General features: G+C 37.7%; 1 protein-coding gene across 1 annotated transcript in view; it reads left to right on the forward strand.

Moving 5' to 3' along the window:
* The window catches only part of ERLEC1 (endoplasmic reticulum lectin 1), a 1331813-nt gene that overhangs the window by 559515 nt on the left and 750595 nt on the right, over positions 1–21703 (forward strand). The gene's annotated exons all lie outside the window — the stretch shown is intronic.

Consider the following 21703-nt stretch of genomic DNA (forward strand, 5'->3'; position numbering starts at 1 on the left):
CTACAGGATCACAAGGAAAACCTATCTCAAAACAGACCATTTCTAAATGGATAGGACATTGCATACGTTTCTGCTACACACATCATGGGAAACCAGTACCTGCTAACATTAGGTCCCACTCCACCAGGGCTACAGCTACATCAGCAGCCTTTCTCAGGGGAGTGCCAACCAAGAATATTCTGGAAGCTGCTACTTGGAGTTCAGTGCACACCTTCACCAAACACTATCACTTACCTCTTTACTCTAAGACTAGAGCTGGTTTTGCCACTGTGGTTTTGCAGGGCCTACTAGCTTCTTCTAACCCTGTTTGATTCCACCTCCCATCCTTAGCTTTGGGATTCAACCCAAGTGTGATGACTGCAGCAGGGTAACACGATGAACATAAAACAGTTTTGTACCTACCATAAATGTAGATGTTCGAGTGTTCACCCTGCTGCAGTCCAGGTTACCCTCCCTCCATCCCCTCTGAACTAGCTGAACTTATCTCTACCACTTTGTCCTATACTACCTCTGTGGTGTATTTGCTTGTACCTCAGGGTTTTGTTTTATTTTTATATAGCCATATGTATATATATATATATATATATATATATGTGTGTGTGTGTGTGTGTGTGTATATATATATTGCCTACCATTTGGGGGCACCTGACATCTGGGGCAAGAAAAACTGAAGAAAATGGTGTTGGATGCCTCTTATATACCCCTGGCGCACTGACGTCAGGGAAGAAGCGACAGCAACCGATGCCGGACCAAGACTTTGGAATTCGGGCCGACTGCGGGGACCGCCTGATGGCAGGATAACCCAAGTGTGATGACTGCAGCAGGGTGAACACTTGAACATCTACATTTATGGTAGGTACAAAACTGTACTTTTCTCAGAGGGGCCAAAAACAGACCTCCAAGGAGAGCTCCAATACCTACATGGGACCTCAATTTTATCTTGGAAAAACTCACACTGCCTCCTTTTGAGCCTGCCAATACAGCAGAGATAAAATACTTGTCATGGAAAACCACTCTTCTCCTAGCAATAACTTCAGCAAGAAGAGTCTCAGAGTTACAGGCACTAATGGCTGTGGAACCTTTTATTATTTTTCATCAGGACAGGGTTTCTCTAAGGACAAACCCAACATTTATACATAAAGTAGTGTCCAGCATGGCTCTTAACCAAACCATACATTTGCCTACCTTTTATCCAAATCCACAGAATAAGGGGGAGAGACGTCTGCATACTTTGGACATACACAGACAGCTATGCTTTTACTTGGACAAGACTAAAGCCTTCAGAAAGACTGAGCAACTCTTAGTGGCATATGCTGCAGGTTCCCAAGGAAAAGCCATTTCAAAGCAGACTGTTTCAAAATGGATAGGCCACTGCATTCGTTTCTGCTGTTCACAACATGGCAAATCAGTGCCCAAGGGCATTAGGGCACATTCTACCAGAGCAGCAGCCACTTAAGCAGCCGCCACTTAAGCAGCCTTCCTCAGAGGAGTACCAACCAAGGATATTTTGGAGGCTGCAACATGGACTTCAGTGCACACTTTTACAAAGCACTACCATTTACCTCTCTACTCTAAATCCAGAGCAGGCTTTGCCACTGCAGTTCTGCAGGGCCTCATAGCCACTCCAAACTCTATTTAGGCCCAGCCGCCCAACCTCCGCTTTGGGATTCAACCCAAGTGTAATGATTGCAACAGTGAAACATGATGAACGTAGTACAGTTGTGTACCTACCATAAATGTAGATGTTAGAGTGTATTCACTGTTGAAGTCCAGGTTACCCTCCCTCCATCCCCCTTTCTCTTTGCTGGGACTTATCTGTACCTATCTATTCTATACAACCTATGTGGTGTATTTGCTTGTAGATGAAGGTTATGTGCATGCTTTTTTTATGATCATAATTTTTACAGCCTACCCTTTTGGGGGCACCTGACATCGGGGGCAAGAAAAACTGAAGAAAATGGCATCGGCTGCATCTTTTATTCCCCTGGTGCACTGACGTCAGGGAAGAGGCGACAGGAACCGACGCCGGACCAGGACTTTGGAATTCAGGCTGACTGCGGGTAGCCTGCCAGCAGGATAACCCAAGTGTAATGACTGCAACAGTGAATACACTCTAACATCTACATTTATGGTAGGTACACAACTGTACTTTACTGTGCTCATTTGTTTTGTCAAACTTTTTAACTTTTTGGGTTTTATTGACCTTCTGCAGTCTGTCTTTCATTGATCTTAATATGTCTAGCTATCTTTATTAAATCAAGCAACTCTTTTCTTAGCTCATTTTCTTCTAAATTGAGGGCACATTTTTTGTTTTTCATTTTCTGAGGGCATTCTATAGAACATTCTATAGTATCTTCCTGTGGTACATTCTCTTCAATTTCATCCTTTGTCACCTGGTGCTCTGTCATATGGGAACACACTAACCTATTACTCCTCATCATTGACTGCATCAGAGTTGCCACAGTTTCCTGTTCCTTCCCTTGCTGTCTAGCTTCAAGTGAGTGGTTATACTGGTTTCCTGTGGAAGACACCAAAGTATCTTCATATGGCAACTGACCAGTTGTTTCCCGTTCCACTGGTTTCTCCTTAATTTGGATGTCTGTTGCTCTAGCCTGCTGTGGTGCTTTCTGAGTTCAATTTTCTACACTGAATCCTTCACTTCGCAGGCACTAAATACCCTCTGTTTCTATTTCTTTAACTTCTCAATTACTAATCTTTGTTTCTACTTTTCCTATTTGTCATTTTATTTTTTTGTATTGTAAAGTTTTCTGTGTCCATATTCCTTTGCCTGTATTTCTCTTCAAATATCTTTGGTGCTACTGTTTTTGCATTGATTAGTTTTGCTTTCTGCTTTGCATAAATATTACACCATATTAAATCTCTCTTTCTTTCCCATGCTCATTCCATATTTCTTCTTCAAATGTCTCCCGATCTTCCTGTTTCTCCTTACTTTGGGGACTCATTCTGTCATGCTGTGATGTACCCTGTATTAGACCTTTTATACTGAATCCTTCACTTCGCAAGCATTCCATAATTTCAACTTCTATGTTTTTAATGTATGCTGTACTAATCTTCTTTCCTACATTCCTTCTTTGTGATATTACTTTTTTGTTGTGAAATTTTTCATATCTGGATGCCTTTGCCTGTACTCCTATAAAAATACCTTTGGGGTTGCCTTTTTTGCATTTATTAATTTAGTTTTTGACTTTGCATAAACATTGCACAATATCATATCTGTCTTTCTTTCCCATGTCCATATTTCTTTTTTAGACTTTTCAAAAATCTCTAGGTTTTATTGTTTATATTTTCACACTTCCTCAGGTGCTTCTTTTTCCAAACGGCACAAGGTTTCTTCGTCTATATAATGTTTTTTCACAAATCTGTTGTATTAATGAACACAAAATTTTATTTGAAGCTTCTGACAGTTTTTTCTGTGGAAGTATTTTTCTTTTCTTTAATTTCTTAATCTTTTTGTATATCTTGTGTCTGGAAATTCTGGGCTTTTTGCATAATAGTTGAAAAAGTATATGGTGCTGCTTACTGTAATGGATTTGAAGTCTTCTTAAGACACTCAGTCTTGCTGGCTGGATTCTGCTAAAATCAAAGTCTGGTTATATTTGCATTCACAGTCTGTTGCATACAGAAACTTGCAGAATATACACTGATGAGAGAATATACTTTGCAGCATCAACTTAGAACAGTAACAAATAACTTTTTATAATAAACCAGATGGACTAATGTTGCAGCTTAAAGTACTGTTCCACTTTACTTCTCATGTAGTACAGATGATGTGAGAGATATAATATTTACCTCGGGACAAATGTGTCCCTACCAGTACCCCTAGCATAACTGGATTAATACAGATCTTTATAAACAATTTTAGTCATGCACATACATATACATTTTCTCTTGATATTCTATTTTGGAGAATTGCTCATCCTGTAGAAACAATACTGATTGTTGCAGATGCTGACGCAAACTGCTGACTTAATGATATTATTTTTCAGCTTTTCTGACAGTGTGAACATCCTGTTTTTTGTCTTTAGTATTTTATTTGTATCTTTGTATAAGAACATCTGTTCTTGTGCCAAATTCAGAAAAACATGTTTTTTTAAGGAAACACATTGTAACAGTGTCATAAACATGTCCTGTTGTCCATTTTTTATATGCAGAAAAACATGTTTTTAAGGAAATATATTGTGTCCATTTTTTTGTATGCAGAAAGGAAACACATTGTCAGTGTTCTTTAAAAGCAGATTTTGCATTTTTGCTCTTGCATACATCCTGTATTTAAGGAACAAATGTCCATTCAGCAGATTCCTTATTTTCCAAGCCACGGCCATTTAGTATGGATGCTGATCACATATTACTAAACTCTGTTTCTGCATTTAAACAAGCTTTATTTTATACCTTATTTATGTTACATATTTGTAACAGAATTACTTTCGACCTTAAAACCCTGTTGAGCATAATCTTACAATTCCCTCTTTTTATTTTAATGTACTCAAAACACTTTATTCTGATATGTATTTTTGATCACATTATATAGAAAACACATTAAGAAACAAAACCTTTAGTCTTCTTTTGATGCAAGTCAAAATGCAATTTTACAATGATATCAAGTATTACTACCAAAACTGAATGTATCTAACAACTTTTTCTTTTACAGACCATTCTGTGAAAATATTTTATCAGTTATGAGCTGTGTCTGCTTTAATTTTATTTTTTAACTTGATTAATTTATTCTTTTGCAATTACAAAATTTATGACTTAGAACTGTTCTATTAACTCTTTGCAACTGTTGAATTAACTGTAAGAGACAAGAACTATGTGCTACTGCAAGCATTTATACACCGTTGAAAATATACAGTTTCAATGTCATTTTAACCATAACATTGTGGTCATGTCTCTGAACTGCCCATTAACATCTTGGTAAAGTACTGAACTGGACTTAGATAATAAATAGTTGAATGCAATTATTGCAGTATATTTAGTACTTGAGGATTTAAAAAAAGCATGATTTATACACTAAAGAATGCTATGTACATGTTAGTCCATTAGCTGTATGAGTACAATATTTTAATATAATTTTCCTCTAACTGGGGTGAAACCATTGGTATCCTGTACAGTATGTATTTACACAGACTGTTTGCTAATTATGCATTCCAATCTGGTAGGTACCCTGGACCCATTTTTTAAAACATGTTTTTTTTTTACACATATTCATTACTAGACATTAATTTCATTTGTAGTGAATTCTTCTGCATTTGTACATACAAAGACTATAAAGTGCATTTAGTCTAATCTTAAAAATTTAATAACATTAATATTAAGCATTTTTTGGAAAATTCTTATGTCTCTTTAGAAGTATTTAGTGGAATTGCCACCAGAGGCATACATCCTGTTATTTTAAACTACATACTCAGCAATTAGAAACATTCATGCTTTTTTATATCAACATTGTTTTACCAAAAACATATTAAAATAGTGACCATTCTTGTTCAGTTTTTTACATATCTTTACTCTCTCTTGTATAGCTGTAATAAAGCAATTTTAAGCCATCTCTTGTTTTTTAAACCATCTCTTGTATAGCTTTACAGTTTAACAGGTTGTGAATACAATGTAATACTAAACAATACAATAATAACCATTATGATAGCTATTAACAACTTGTAAAATATCTTATCCTGTCAGGTTTAATCTGGTTTACCAGTATTTCTAATACACTAATACCGGTTTTTCCCTCCCCCCTAAAAGAGTATTGACAAGAAGGAGTTAGATATTTCTTCCTGTAGCTTTATTTTAGACCCTTGTGCAGTACTGCTTATACAGTCGGTGTAAAACTGAGAAGAGTGCCTTTCCCCCTGTAGTATACTGCAGTATTGTTTATTTGCTTTATGCTGTGAGAAGAGAATGTATACCAGCTCCAAACTTTGGTTATACACTTGCTCCACTAGGCTACCAAACTATAGACCCCTGTCTGATTTGATCATTTTTATAAAGCTTTTGCTTTTTATTACCACTAGTAGGTATTTACACCCTCCTGCACTATTGATTTGAACCGTATGTATATTATAGCCCATTTGCTGGCTGTACTTGATGCAACTGAGGTTTTTTTTTCTTTTAACATTTACTTGCAAACAGATTATCAGTGGCATCTATGCACAATTGTGACATTTTATTACAATTACCAAATAGGGTTGCCTGTAAACATTTTAACAATTATGTTTTAATAACAGTAATGCTTTAGAAAAACTCAAGCTACTTGTCTGGCAATCAGTCTTGTTTATCTTATCTTTCCAACATTTCCTGTAACTATTCATCTAGTCTAGGAAGGTCTGAACTCACATTTTATACTCTATAAACTATAGTTAATTGTTTTAGCATTCTTCTTTAAATTATCTGTTAATACACTTACAGTTTGAAATTAGAATGTAGTTGCAAAACATTCGGAAATATAATAAGTATTTGTGATTTGCATAACTATGCATTTATGCTACATAAATAGACATTATTTTACAATTAGTTTACATGGATTTCAGTATTTTTATTTATTTAACTGCTCTGCCATTCATTTTACAAAAACTGTTTGACTAATACCATCTGTGATTTTATTTCTTTTTAAAATTCAGAACATTAACTGTTTGGTGTGGTGTTACTATATAATTATATAAAAATTATAAAAAAACAAATGGATATTAGCTTAACTGAGACATGTTTATATTTACATTATTTATATTTGCTGTTGTCTGCCTGTTATTCTTGTGCATTGTAACATATGTATTTTAGATGAAAAGAAAATACATGCTTGTCTGTCTGGCATCTTTATTTAAGCATGTCAGTCTTGTGACTTTAAATCTTTATTCTTATTAACTATTTTTATTTAATTTTTATACACTAGAGCAGTTTTGTTTACCTTTTGACTATGCTAAAAATGGCAGTCATATGCTCTACTTTACTGTAGTACTGGTAAATGTCTTGCTTTAACTGAATGGAAGTGTTAAATATTTGAGAATGATCTGTCCAGACATTAGATTTTACCATCCTAGCATGTATGCTTAACCATTTTTAAAACACAAACATATTATAAAATATATTTCTTTTGCACAGATTAGCTGTGTATGCAGGAAGTCCCCAGTCTCTGTCAGTTCAGCTAATTTATTTCTTTTATCCTGCAACTGCTGTTGAAGAGTTTCCTGTAATGTTGCATGGTCTGCCTGATATGTCTCAGGAACCTGTTCTGCTGAATCTAAAATTCCTATGCACTTTTGAAAATATGTATGTATAATTTGTTGTCTAAACTTCCTGAACTCATTGTGTCTGTCTTTTAGAAGTTTATTACATTCTTTTGTAACAAAATGTACTAAAGGTCCTGTCAGTAACTGATTTGACTCACATGTGGTGACAGGACATAACTGTTCAACATCTGAATATAATAGAAACATTTTACCCTTAGTTAATTCTTTATCATGAACAGCTCTGTCTTCACAGTCTATTATTTTAGCAATATGATGCAATACTTTTTTATGGCATAATACACAAAATGCAGTTTTTGTGGAATCACACAATAAACATTTGTCATACCCCACATGGTTTTCTTTGAGATACCAGTCAAATATTGTAATACATTTGCATAATGCCTTACTATCAACTTGCCCTGATAAGGTGTTACATTTACTAATCTGCTGTGTATACCAACATTGCAATTTACTAAGGCTTGGTTTATTGCTACACAAATTATGTCTACTAATAGTATCCATACTGTCTAATAACATCCAAACTGTCTAATAATATGCAAACTGTCTAACAGCATCCATACTAAAAATGTGACACAGAAAAAAGTCTTACCAGTTAGCAAGAGAACAGGTGATCAGGCTGTTGTTGCTGATGGATGGAAATTTTTCAGAGTCACTTGAGAAGCTGGTGAAGTACAACAGGCAGCGGACTGCTGTACAAAGTAGATATCCACCTTTTCTTGAAAAATTAATGGCACTGCGACTTTCCCGAACTAGTCTCACTCTGGATTTAGACGTCTGAAAAACTTTACTACTGCAAGCTGCATAAACTGGAATACTTCTGTTTAGGATTTATACATACGTACAAATGTTAGTTACTGCAATTTGACTGAAGTGACCGTCTACAGGGCTGACCATCACTCCCCCTGTGTTTGAATGCAGATTTTAGGTTCAAATGCAGGCTAGCTTGCCATTGAAAAATTATATGTTGCTGCTTACTGTGATGGATTTGAAGTCTTCTTAAGACACTCAGTCTTGCTGGCTGGCTTTTGCTAAAATGAAAGTCTGGTTATGTTTGCATTCACAGTCTGTTGCATACAGAAACTTGCAGAATATACACTGATGAGAGAATATACTTTGCAGCATCAACTTAGAGCAGCAACAAATAACTTTTTATAATAAACCAGACAGACTAATGTTGCAACTTAAAGTACTGTTCTACTTTACTTCTCATATAGTACAGATGATGTGAGAGATATAACATTTACCTTGGGACAAATGTGTCCCTACCAATACCCCTAACATAACTGGATTAATCATCTTCTTTTGGCTGTTCCCGTTAGGGGTCGCCACAGCAGATCACCTGTTTCCATTTCTTCCTGTCCTCTGCATCTTGCTCTGTCACACCAACCACCTGCATGTCCTCTCTCAAAACATCCATAAACCTTATCTTAGGCCTTCCTCTTTTCCTGTTACCTGGTAGCTTCATCCTCAGCATATTTTTCCCAATATACTCAACATCCTCCTCAGCACATGTCCAAACCAACATAATCGTGCCTCTCTGGCTTTGTCTCCAAACCTTCCAACCTGGGCTGACCCTCTAATATACTTATTCCTAATCCTGTCCACCCTCGTCACACCCAGTGCAAATCTTAACATCTTTAATTCTGTCACATCCAACTCAAACTCCTGCCTTTTTGTCAATGCCACTGTCTCCAACCCATATAACATAGCTGGTCTCACTATCCTATAGCAGACCTTCCCTTTCACTCTTACAGGTACTCGTCTGTCACAAATCACTCCTAACACTCTTCTCCACCCACTCCATCCTGCCTGTACTCTCTTCTTCACCTCTCTTCCACACTCACCGTTACTCTGAACTATTGACCCCAAGTATTTAAACTCATCCACCTTCGCCACCTCTACTCCTTGCATCCTCACCATTCCTCTATCCTCCCTCTCATTCACACACATATATTCTGTCTTAGTCCTGCTGACCTTCATTCCTCTTCTCTCTAGAGCACATCTCCATCTCTCCAGAGTCTCCTCCACCTGTTCCCTACTCTCACTACAGATCACAATGTCATCTGCAAACATAATAGTCCACGGGGACTCCTGTCTGATCTCATCTGTCAACCTGTCCATCACCATTGCAAATAAGAAAGGGCTCAGAGCTGATCCTTGATGTAACCTCACCTCCACCTTAAACGCATCCATCACTCCCACCGCAGACCTCACTGCTGTCACACTACCCTCGTACATATCCTGTACCACTCTTACATACTTTTCTGACACTCCTGACTTCCTCATACAATACCACAACTCCTCTCTAGGCACCCTGTCATATGCTTTCTCTAAGTCTACAAAAACACAATGCAACTCCTTCCGACATTCTCTGTACTTCTCCATCAGCACTCTCAGAACAAAGATCGCATCTGTAGTGCTCTTTCCTGGCATGAAACCATACTGCTGATCACTAATCATCACGTCCCTTCTTAACCTTGCTTCCACTACTCTTTCCCATATCTTCATGCTGGAACTGATCAATTTTATCCCTCTGTAGTTACTACAGCTCTGCACATCACCCTTATTCTTAAAAGTTTTTTCTTACAGTTTAACAGGTTGTGAATACAATGTAATACTAAACAATACAATAATAACCATTATGATAGCTATTAACAACTTGTAAAATATCTTATCCTGTCAGGTTTAATCTGGTTTACCAGTATTTCTAATACACTAATACCGGTTTTTCCCTCCCCCCTAAAAGAGTATTGACAAGAAGGAGTGAGATATTTCTTCCTGTAGCTTTATTTTAGACCCTTGTGCAGTACTGCTTATACAGTCGGTGTAAAACTGAGAAGAGTGCCTTTCCCCCTGTAGTATACTGCAGTATTGTTTATTTGCTTTATGCTGTGAGAAGAGAATGTATACCAGCTCCAAACTTTGGTTATACACTTGCTCCACTAGGCTACCAAACTATAGACCCCTGTCTGATTTGATCATTTTTATAAAGCTTTTGCTGTTTATTACCACTAGTAGGTATTTACACCCTCCTGCACTATTGATTTGAACCGTATGTATATTATAGCCCATTTGCTGGCTGTACTTGATGCAACTGAGGTTTTTTTTTCTTTTAACATTTACTTGCAAACAGATTATCAGTGGCATCTATGCACAATTGTGACATTTTATTACAATTACCAAATAGGGTTGCCTGTAAACATTTTAACAATTATGTTTTAATAACAGTAATGCTTTAGAAAAACTCAAGCTACTTGTCTGGCAATCAGTCTTGTTTATCTTATCTTTCCAACATTTCCTGTAACTATTCATCTAGTCTAGGAAGGTCTGAACTCACATTTTATACTCTATAAACTATAGTTAATGGTTTTAGCATTGTTCTTTAAATTATCTGTTAATACACTTACAGTTTGAAATTAGAATGTAGTTGTAAAACATTCGGAAATATAATAAGTATTTGTGATTTGCATAACTATGCATTTATGCTACATAAATAGACATTATTTTACAATTAGTTTACATGGATTTCAGTATTTTTATTTATTTAACTGCTCTGCCATTCATTTTACAAAAATTGTTTGACTAATACCATCTGTGATTTTATTTCTTTTTAAAATTCAGAACATTAACTGTTTGGTGTGGTGTTACTATACAATTATATAAAAATTATAAAAAAACAAATGGATATTAGCTTAACTGAGACATGTTTATATTTACATTATTTATATTTGCTGTTGTCTGCCTGTTATTCTTGTGCATTGTAACATGTATTTTAGATGAAAAGAAAATACATGCTTGTCTGTCTGGTATCTTTATTTAAGCATGTCAGTCTTGTGACTTTAAATCTTTATTCTTATTAACTATTTTTATTTAATTTTTATACACTAGAGCAGTTTTGTTTACCTTTTGACTATGCTAAAAATGGCAGTCATATGCTCTACTTTACTGTAGTACTGGTAAATGTCTTGCTTTAACTGAATGGAAGTGTTAAATATTTGAGAATGATCTGTCCAGACATTAGATTTTACCATCCTAGCATGTATGCTTAACCATTTTTAAAACACAAACATATTATAAAATATATTTCTTTTGCACAGATTAGCTGTGTATGCAGGAAGTTCCCAGTCTCTGTCAGTTCAGCTAATTTATTTCTTTTATCCTGCAACTGCTGTTGAAGAGTTTCCTGTAATGTTGCATGGTCTGCCTGATATGTCTCAGGAACCTGTTCTGCTGAATCTAAAATTCCTATGCACTTTTGAAAATATGTATGTATAATTTGTTGTCTAAACTTCCTGAACTCATTGTGTCTGTCTTTTAGAAGTTTATTACATTCTTTTGTAACAAAATGTACTAAAGGTCCTGTCAGTAACTGATTTGACTCACATGTGGTGACAGGACATAACTGTTCAACATCTGAATATAATAGAAACATTTTACCCTTAGTTAATTCTTTATCATGAACAGCTCTGTCTTCACAGTCTATTATTTTAGCAATATGATGCAATACTTTTTTATGGCATAATACACAAAATGCAGTTTTGTGGAATCACACAATAAACATTTGTCATACCCACATGGTTTTCTTTGAGATACCAGTCAAATATTGTAATACATTTGCATAATGCCTTACTATCAACTTGCCCTGATAAGGTGTTACATTTACTAATCTGCTGTGTATACCAACATTGCAATTTACTAAGGCTTGGTTTATTGCTACACAAATTATGTCTACTAATAGTATCCATACTGTCTAATAACATCCAAACTGTCTAATAATATGCAAACTGTCTAACAGCATCCATACTAAAATGTGACACAGAAAAGTCTTACCAGTTAGCAAGAGAACAGGTGATCAGGCTGTTGTTGCTGATGGATGGAAATTTTCAGTGTCACTTGAGCTGCTGGTGAAGTACAACAGGCAGCGGACTGCTGTACAAAGTAGATATCCACCTTTTCTTGATAAATTAATGGAACTGCGACTTTCGAACTAGTCTCACTCTGGATTTAGACGTCTGAAAAACTTTACTACTGCAAGCTGCATAAACTGGAATACTTCTGTTTAGGATTTATACATACGTACAAATGTTAGTTACTGCAATTTGACTGAAGTGACCGTCTACAGGGCTGACCATCACTCCCCCTGTGTTTGAATGCAGATTTTAGGTTCAAATGCAGGCTAGCTTGCCATTGAAAAATTATATGTTGCTGCTTACTGTGATGGATTTGAAGTCTTCTTAAGACACTCAGTCTTGCTGGCTGGCTTTGCTAAAATGAAAGTCTGGTTATGTTTGCATTCACAGTCTGTTGCATACAGAAACTTGCAGAATATACACTGATGAGAGAATATACTTTGCAGCATCAACTTAGAGCAGCAACAAATAACTTTTTATAATAAACCAGACAGACTAATGTTGCAACTTAAAGTACTGTTCTACTTTACTTCTCATATAGTACAGATGATGTGAGAGATATAACATTTACCTTGGGACAAATGTGTCCCTACCAATACCCCTAACATAACTGGATTAATCATCTTCTTTTGGCTGTTCCCGTTAGGGGTCGCCACAGCAGATCACCTGTTTCCATTTCTTCCTGTCCTCTGCATCTTGCTCTGTCACACCAACCACCTGCATGTCCTCTCTCAAAACATCCATAAACCTTATCTTAGGCCTTCCTCTTTTCCTGTTACCTGGTAGCTTCATCCTCAGCATATTTTTCCCAATATACTCAACATCCTCCTCAGCACATGTCCAAACCAACATAATCGTGCCTCTCTGGCTTTGTCTCCAAACCTTCCAACCTGGGCTGACCCTCTAATATACTTATTCCTAATCCTGTCCACCTCGTCACACCCAGTGCAAATCTTAACATCTTTAATTCTGTCACATCCAACTCAAACTCCTGCCTTTTGTCAATGCCACTGTCTCCAACCCATATAACATAGCTGGTCTCACTATCCTATAGCAGACCTTCCTTTCACTCTTACAGGTACTGCCTGTCACAAATCACTCCTAACACTCTTCTCCACCCACTCCATCCTGCCTGTACTCTCTTCTTCACCTCTCTTCCACACTCACCGTTACTCTGAACTATTGACCCCAAGTATTTAAACTCATCCACCTTCGCCACCTCTACTCCTTGCATCCTCACCATTCCTCTATCCTCCCTCTCATTCACACACATATATTCTGTCTTAGTCCTGCTGACCTTCATTCCTCTTCTCTCTAGAGCACATCTCCATCTCTCCAGAGTCTCCTCCACCTGTTCCCTACTCTCACTACAGATCACAATGTCATCTGCAAACATAATAGTCCACGGGGACTCCTGTCTGATCTCATCTGTCAACCTGTCCATCACCATTGCAAATAAGAAAGGGCTCAGAGCTGATCCTTGATGTAACCTCACCTCCACCTTAAACGCATCCATCACTCCCACCGCAGACCTCACTGCTGTCACACTACCCTCGTACATATCCTGTACCACTCTTACATACTTTTCTGACACTCCTGACTTCCTCATACAATACCACAACTCCTCTCTAGGCACCCTGTCATATGCTTTCTCTAAGTCTACAAAAACACAATGCAACTCCTTCCGACATTCTCTGTACTTCTCCATCAGCACTCTCAGAACAAAGATCGCATCTGTAGTGCTCTTTCCTGGCATGAAACCATACTGCTGATCACTAATCATCACGTCCCTTCTTAACCTTGCTTCCACTACTCTTTCCCATATCTTCATGCTGGAACTGATCAATTTTATCCCTCTGTAGTTACTACAGCTCTGCACATCACCCTTATTCTTAAAAGTTTTTTCTTACAGTTTAACAGGTTGTGAATACAATGTAATACTAAACAATACAATAATAACCATTATGATAGCTATTAACAACTTGTAAAATATCTTATCCTGTCAGGTTTAATCTGGTTTACCAGTATTTCTAATACACTAATACCGGTTTTTCCCTCCCCCCTAAAAGAGTATTGACAAGAAGGAGTGAGATATTTCTTCCTGTAGCTTTATTTTAGACCCTTGTGCAGTACTGCTTATACAGTCGGTGTAAAACTGAGAAGAGTGCCTTTCCCCCTGTAGTATACTGCAGTATTGTTTATTTGCTTTATGCTGTGAGAAGAGAATGTATACCAGCTCCAAACTTTGGTTATACACTTGCTCCACTAGGCTACCAAACTATAGACCCCTGTCTGATTTGATCATTTTATAAAGCTTTTGCTGTTTATTACCACTAGTAGGTATTTACACCCTCCTGCACTATTGATTTGAACCGTATGTATATTATAGCCCATTTGCTGGCTGTACTTGATGCAACTGAGGTTTTTTTTCTTTTAACATTTACTTGCAAACAGATTATCAGTGGCATCTATGCACAATTGTGACATTTTATTACAATTACCAAATAGGGTTGCCTGTAAACATTTTAACAATTATGTTTTAATAACAGTAATGCTTTAGAAAACTCAAGCTACTTGTCTGGCAATCAGTCTTGTTTATCTTATCTTTCCAACATTTCCTGTAACTATTCATCTAGTCTAGGAAGGTCTGAACTCACATTTTATACTCTATAAACTATAGTTAATGGTTTTAGCATTGTTCTTTAAATTATCTGTTAATACACTTACAGTTTGAAATTAGAATGTAGTTGTAAAACATTCGGAAATATAATAAGTATTTGTGATTTGCATAACTATGCATTTATGCTACATAAATAGACATTATTTTACAATTAGTTTACATGGATTTCAGTATTTTTATTTATTTAACTGCTCTGCCATTCATTTTACAAAATTGTTTGACTAATACCATCTGTGATTTTATTTCTTTTAAAATTCAGAACATTAACTGTTTGGTGTGGTGTTACTATACAATTATATAAAAATTATAAAAACAAATGGATATTAGCTTAACTGAGACATGTTTATATTTACATTATTTATATTTGCTGTTGTCTGCCTGTTATTCTTGTGCATTGTAACATGTATTTTAGATGAAAAGAAAATACATGCTTGTCTGTCTGGTATCTTTATTTAAGCATGTCAGTCTTGTGACTTTAAATCTTTATTCTTATTAACTATTTTTATTTAATTTTTATACACTAGAGCAGTTTTGTTTACCTTTTGACTATGCTAAAAATGGCAGTCATATGCTCTACTTTACTGTAGTACTGGTAAATGTCTTGCTTTAACTGAATGGAAGTGTTAAATATTTGAGAATGATCTGTCCAGACATTAGATTTTACCATCCTAGCATGTATGCTTAACCATTTTTAAAACACAAACATATTATAAAATATATTTCTTTTGCACAGATTAGCTGTGTATGCAGGAAGTCCCCAGTCTCTGTCAGTTCAGCTAATTTATTTCTTTTATCCTGCAACTGCTGTTGAAGAGTTTCCTGTAATGTTGCATGGTCTGCCTGATATGTCTCAGGAACCTGTTCTGCTGAATCTAAAATTCCTATGCACTTTTGAAAATATGTATGTATAATTTGTTGTCTAAACTTCCTGAACTCATTGTGTCTGTCTTTTAGAAGTTTATTACATTCTTTTGTAACAAAATGTACTAAAGGTCCTGTCAGTAACTGATTTGACTCACATGTGGTGACAGGACATAACTGTTCAACATCTGAATATAAGAGAAACATTTTACCCTTAGTTAATTCTTTATCATGAACAGCTCTGTCTTCACAGTCTATTATTTTAGCAATATGATGCAATACTTTTTTATGGCATAATACACAAAATGCAGTTTTTGTGGAATCACACAATAAACATTTGTCATACCCCACATGGTTTTCTTTGAGATACCAGTCAAATATTGTAATACATTTGCATAATGCCTTACTATCAACTTGCCCTGATAAGGTGTTACATTTACTAATCTGCTGTGTATACCAACATTGCAATTTACTAAGGCTTGGTTTATTGCTACACAAATTATGTCTACTAATAGTATCCATACTGTCTAATAACATCCAAACTGTCTAATAATATGCAAACTGTCTAACAGCATCCATACTAAAATGTGACACAGAAAAAGTCTTACCAGTTAGCAAGAGAACAGGTGATCAGGCTGTTGTTGCTGATGGATGGAAATTTTCAGAGTCACTTGAGAAGCTGGTGAAGTACAACAGGCAGCGGACTGCTGTACAAAGTAGATATCCACCTTTTCTTGAAAAATTAATGGCACTGCGACTTTCCCGAACTAGTCTCACTCTGGATTTAGACGTCTGAAAAACTTTACTACTGCAAGCTGCATAAACTGGAATACTTCTGTTTAGGATTTATACATACGTACAAATGTTAGTTACTGCAATTTGACTGAAGTGACCGTCTACAGGGCTGACCATCACTCCCCCTGTGTTTGAATGCAGATTTTAGGTTCAAATGCAGGCTAGCTTGCCATTGAAAAATTATATGTTGCTGCTAACTGTGATGGATTTGAAGTCTTCTTAAGACACTCAGTCTTGCTGGCTGGCTTTTGCTAAAATCAAAGTCTGGTTATGTTTGCATTCACAGTCTGTTGCATACAGAAACTTGCAGAATATACACTGATGAGAGAATATACTTTGCAGCATCAACTTAGAGCAGCAACAAATAACTTTTTATAATAAACCAGACAGACTAACGTTGCAGCTTAAAGTACTGTTCTGCTTTACTTCTCATATAGTACAGATGATGTGAGAGATATAACATTTACCTTGGGACAAATGTGTCCCTACCAATACCCCTAACATAATTGGATTAATCATCTTCTTTTGGCTGTTCCCGTTAGGGGTCGCCACAGCAGATCTCTTGTTTCCATTTCTTCCTGTCCTCTGCATCTTGCTCTGTCACACCAACCACCTGCATGTCCTCTCTCAAAACATCCATAAACCTTATCTTAGGCCTTCCTCTTTTCCTGTTACCTGGTAGCTTCATCCTCAGCATATTTTTCCCAATATACTCAACATCCCTCCTCAGCACATGTCCAAACCAACATAATCGTGCCTCTCTGGCTTTGTCTCCAAACCTTCCAACCTGGGCTGACCCTCTAATATACTTATTCCTAATCCTGTCCACCCTCGTCACACCCAGTGCAAATCTTAACATCTTTAATTCTGTCACATCCAACTCAAACTCCTGCCTTTTTGTCAATGCCACTGTCTCCAACCCATATAACATAGCTGGTCTCACTATCCTATAGCAGACCTTCCCTTTCACTCTTACAGGTACTCGTCTGTCACAAATCACTCCTAACACTCTTCTCCACCCACTCCATCCTGCCTGTGCTCTCTTCTTCACCTCTCTTCCACACTCACCGTTACTCTGAACTATTGACCCCAAGTATTTAAACTCATCCACCTTCGCCACCTCTACTCCTTGCATCCTCACCATTCCTCTATCCTCCCTCTCATTCACACACATATATTCTGTCTTAGTCCTGCTGACCTTCATTCCTCTTCTCTCTAGAGCACATCTCCATCTCTCCAGAGTCTCCTCCACCTGTTCCCTACTCTCACTACAGATCACAATGTCATCTGCAAACATAATAGTCCACGGGGACTCCTGTCTGATCTCATCTGTCAACCTGTCCATCACCATTGCAAATAAGAAAGGGCTCAGAGCTGATCCTTGATGTAACCTCACCTCCACCTTAAACGCATCCATCACTCCCACCGCAGACCTCACCGCTGTCACACTACCCTCGTACATATCCTGTACCACTCTTACATACTTTTCTGACACTCCTGACTTCCTCATACAATACCACAACTCCTCTCTAGGCACCCTGTCATATGCTTTCTCTAAGTCTACAAAAACACAATGCAACTCCTTCCGACATTCTCTGTACTTCTCCATCAGCACTCTCAGAACAAAGATCGCATCTGTAGTGCTCTTTCCTGGCATGAAACCATACTGCTGATCACTAATCATCACGTCCCTTCTTAACCTTGCTTCCACTACTCTTTCCCATATCTTCATGCTGTGACTGATCAATTTTATCCCTCTGTAGTTACTACAGCTCTGCACATCACCCTTATTCTTAAAAATCGATACAAAAACACTTTTTCTCCATTCCTCAGGCATCCTCTCACTTTCCAAGATTTCATTAAACAATCTGGTTAAAAACTCCACTGCCATTTCATCTAAACACCTCCATGCTTCCACAGGTATGTCATCTGGGCCAACAGCCTTTCCATTCTTCATTCTCTTCATAGCTATCCTTACTTCCTCCTTGCTAATCCATTGTACATCATGATTTACTATCCCTACATCATCCAACCTTCTCTCCCTCTCATTCTCTTCATTCATCAACCCCTCAAAATACTCTTTCCATCTCCTCAACACACTCTCCTCGCTTGTGAGTATGCTTCCCTCATTATCCTTTATCACCGTTACCTGCTGCATATCTTTCCTAGCTCGGTCCCTCTGTCTAGCCAATCGATACAGGTCCTTTTCTCCCTCCTTAGTGTCCAACCTTTCATGCAACTCTTCATATGCCTTATCCTTAGCCTTCGCCACCTCTCTCTTTGCCATGCACCTCATCTCCTTATACTCATGTCTACTTTCTTCATCTGTCTGACAGTCCCACTTCTTCTTTGCAAACCTCTTTCTCTGTATACTCTCCTGTACTTTCTCATTCCACCACCATGTCTCCTTGTCGTCCTTCCTCTGTCCAGATGTGATACCAAGCACCTTTCTAGCCATCTCCCTTACTAGCTCTGCTGTAGTTACCCAGCTGTTTGGTAACTCTTCACTGCCACCCAGTGCCTGCCTTAACTCATCCCTGAACTCCACCTCACAATTACCCTTTTTCAATTTCCACCACTTGAACCTTGGTGCTGCCCTCACACTCCTCCTCCTCTTCTTGATAACCAACGTCATCCTACAAACCACTATCCTATGCTGCCTAACGACACATTCTCTGGTCACCACTTTACAGTCTCCAATCTCCTTCAAACTGGCCCTCCTACATAAGATATAATCCACCTGCGTGCATCTTCCTCCACTCTTGTATGTCACCCTATGCTCCTCCGTCTTGTTAAAATACGTATTCACCACAGCCATGTCCATTCTTTTCGCAAAATCCACTACCGTCTGACCTTCTGCATTCCTTTGTTTAACACCATACCTACCCATCACTTCCTCATCCCCTCTGTTCCCTTCACCAACATGCCCATTGAAATCTGCTCCAATCACCACTCTCTCACCCTTGGGTACAGTCATCACCACTTCATCCAATTCACTCCAAAATTTTTCTTTCTCATCCATTGCACACCCAACTTGTGGAGCATACGCAGTAACAACATTCATCATTACACCATCAATTTCCAGCTTCATAAACATCACTCTATCCGACACTCTTTTCACCTCCAAAACACTCTCAGCATACTGTTCCTTCAGAATAACTCCTACGCCATTTCTCCTCCCATCCACACCATGATAAAACAATTTGAACCCACCTCCGATAAACCTAGCCTTACTCCCCTTCCATCTGGTCTCTTGCACACACAATATTCCAACCTTCCTTCTGTCCATCATATCAGCTAGCTCTCTCCCTATACCAGTCATACTGCCAACATTCAAAGTTCCGACCCTCACTACCACAGTCCTAGCCTTTCTCCTCTCCTCCTGCCTTCGACCATGTCTTCCGCCTCTTCTCCTCCTTTGGCCAACAGTAGCCCAATTTCCGCCAGCACTCTATAGGCTAACAGTACTGGTGGTGGTCGTTGTTAACCCGGGCCCTCGACCGATCCGGTATAAAAATTTTTCTTGGTGACTGCATGAAATGTTTTGGCAAAGTTTTATGCCGGATGCCCTTCCTGACGCAACCCTCCCCATTTATCCAGGCTTGGGACTGGCACAAAGAAATGCACTGGCTTGTGCATCCCCAGTACAGATCTTTATATACAATTTTAGTCATGCACATACATATACATTTCCTCTTGGTATTCTATTTTGGAGAATTGCTCACCCTGTAGAAACAATACTGATTGTTGCAGATGGTGACGCAAACTGCTGACTTAATGATATTATTTTTCAGCTTTTCTGACAGTGTGAACATCCTGTTTATTGTCTTTAGTATTCTGTTTGTATCTTTGTATAAGAACATCTGTTCTTGTGCCAAATGCAGAAAAACATGTTTTTTAAGGAAACACATTGTAACAGTGTCATAAACATGTCCTGTTGTCCATTTTTTATATATGCAGAAAAACATGTTTTTTAAGGAAATATATTGTGTCCATTTTTTATATGCAAAAAGGAAACACATTGTCACAGTGTTCTTTAAAAGCAGATTTTGCATTTTTGCTCTTGCATACATTCTGTTTTTAAGGAAAAAATGTTCATTCAGCAGATTCCTTATTTTCCAAGCCACGGTCATTTAGCATGGATGCTGATCACATACTACTAAACTCTGTTTCTGCATTTAAACAAGCTTTATTTTATACTTTATTTATGTTACATATTTGTAACAGAATTACTTTCAACCATAAAACCCTGTTGAGCATAATCTTACAATAGTAACAGTACATTATTTATTTCTTATCCTCAATAGTCCACTCTATCATCTTTGTGGCTCATCTTTGACCTATCAGTTTGTGTCATTTTTTGTGGACTGCTACTTCCTTCAGCAACAGGTGGGCCATACTCCCCCTGCGCCTGGCCTAGCCCCATTGTAGGAATGTTTCTGTATTTTGTGGATTCTACACTGTCATTTTTTTCCAGTCCTGGCACCAGTGCACCTTACCAGGATTGGGCACTGTGTTTTATTCTGGGTCTTGTGCAGCCAGGTATCTTTTTTAAATTTTGACCTATGGCCATGATATATGCTATATAGAATGCATTCTGTATATCACTGTCGTCTTGGTGAGATTTTGTGAAAAAAACAGGGTCTACCTGGTGAAGGTACTTACCAAGACTTGAGGATGAATTCAGTTCCAGCAATACTACTTTGCTTGCTGACTTATCTCTCCATTCATACCCCTGCTGACTTATCTCTCCATACAGACCCCTTGGTGATCAGCCTGGTTATATAAAAGGGTTTCCTAACAGTGGAAACAAGGTGGTCCGGAATAGTTCACTGACAGTGATAGTGCCAAAGTCCCTAAGGGCAGCTAACTTTTTAAGGGGGGAGTCACCTCTCTGATAGGAGCATAGGTGCATATTTTCATCAGAAAACATAATGCTGCATTTCCTGGCATTAACTTTGAGTTCCCTGTTCCAAGCACCACTCATTAGTATGTGTTAGAGCCTCTTGGAGAACCTGGAGATCATTTGGGGAGTTTAACATGTTCAGGTTTGCAATCAGCAAACTTCATCAGCCACAGATTTTTGTTGTCAGACTTGACATCAGAGAAGTAGATACCAATGAGGAGGGTCTCAAGACTGATCCCTTGGGTGACACCACTATTGAGTACTGTTTTTGAGAGTGTGCCTACAACATAGT

Source organism: Protopterus annectens, chromosome 1.part2 (genome assembly GCF_019279795.1).
Source record: "Protopterus annectens isolate FY-2018-M chromosome 1.part2, PAN1.0, whole genome shotgun sequence".
NCBI lineage: Eukaryota > Metazoa > Chordata > Ceratodontiformes > Protopteridae > Protopterus > Protopterus annectens.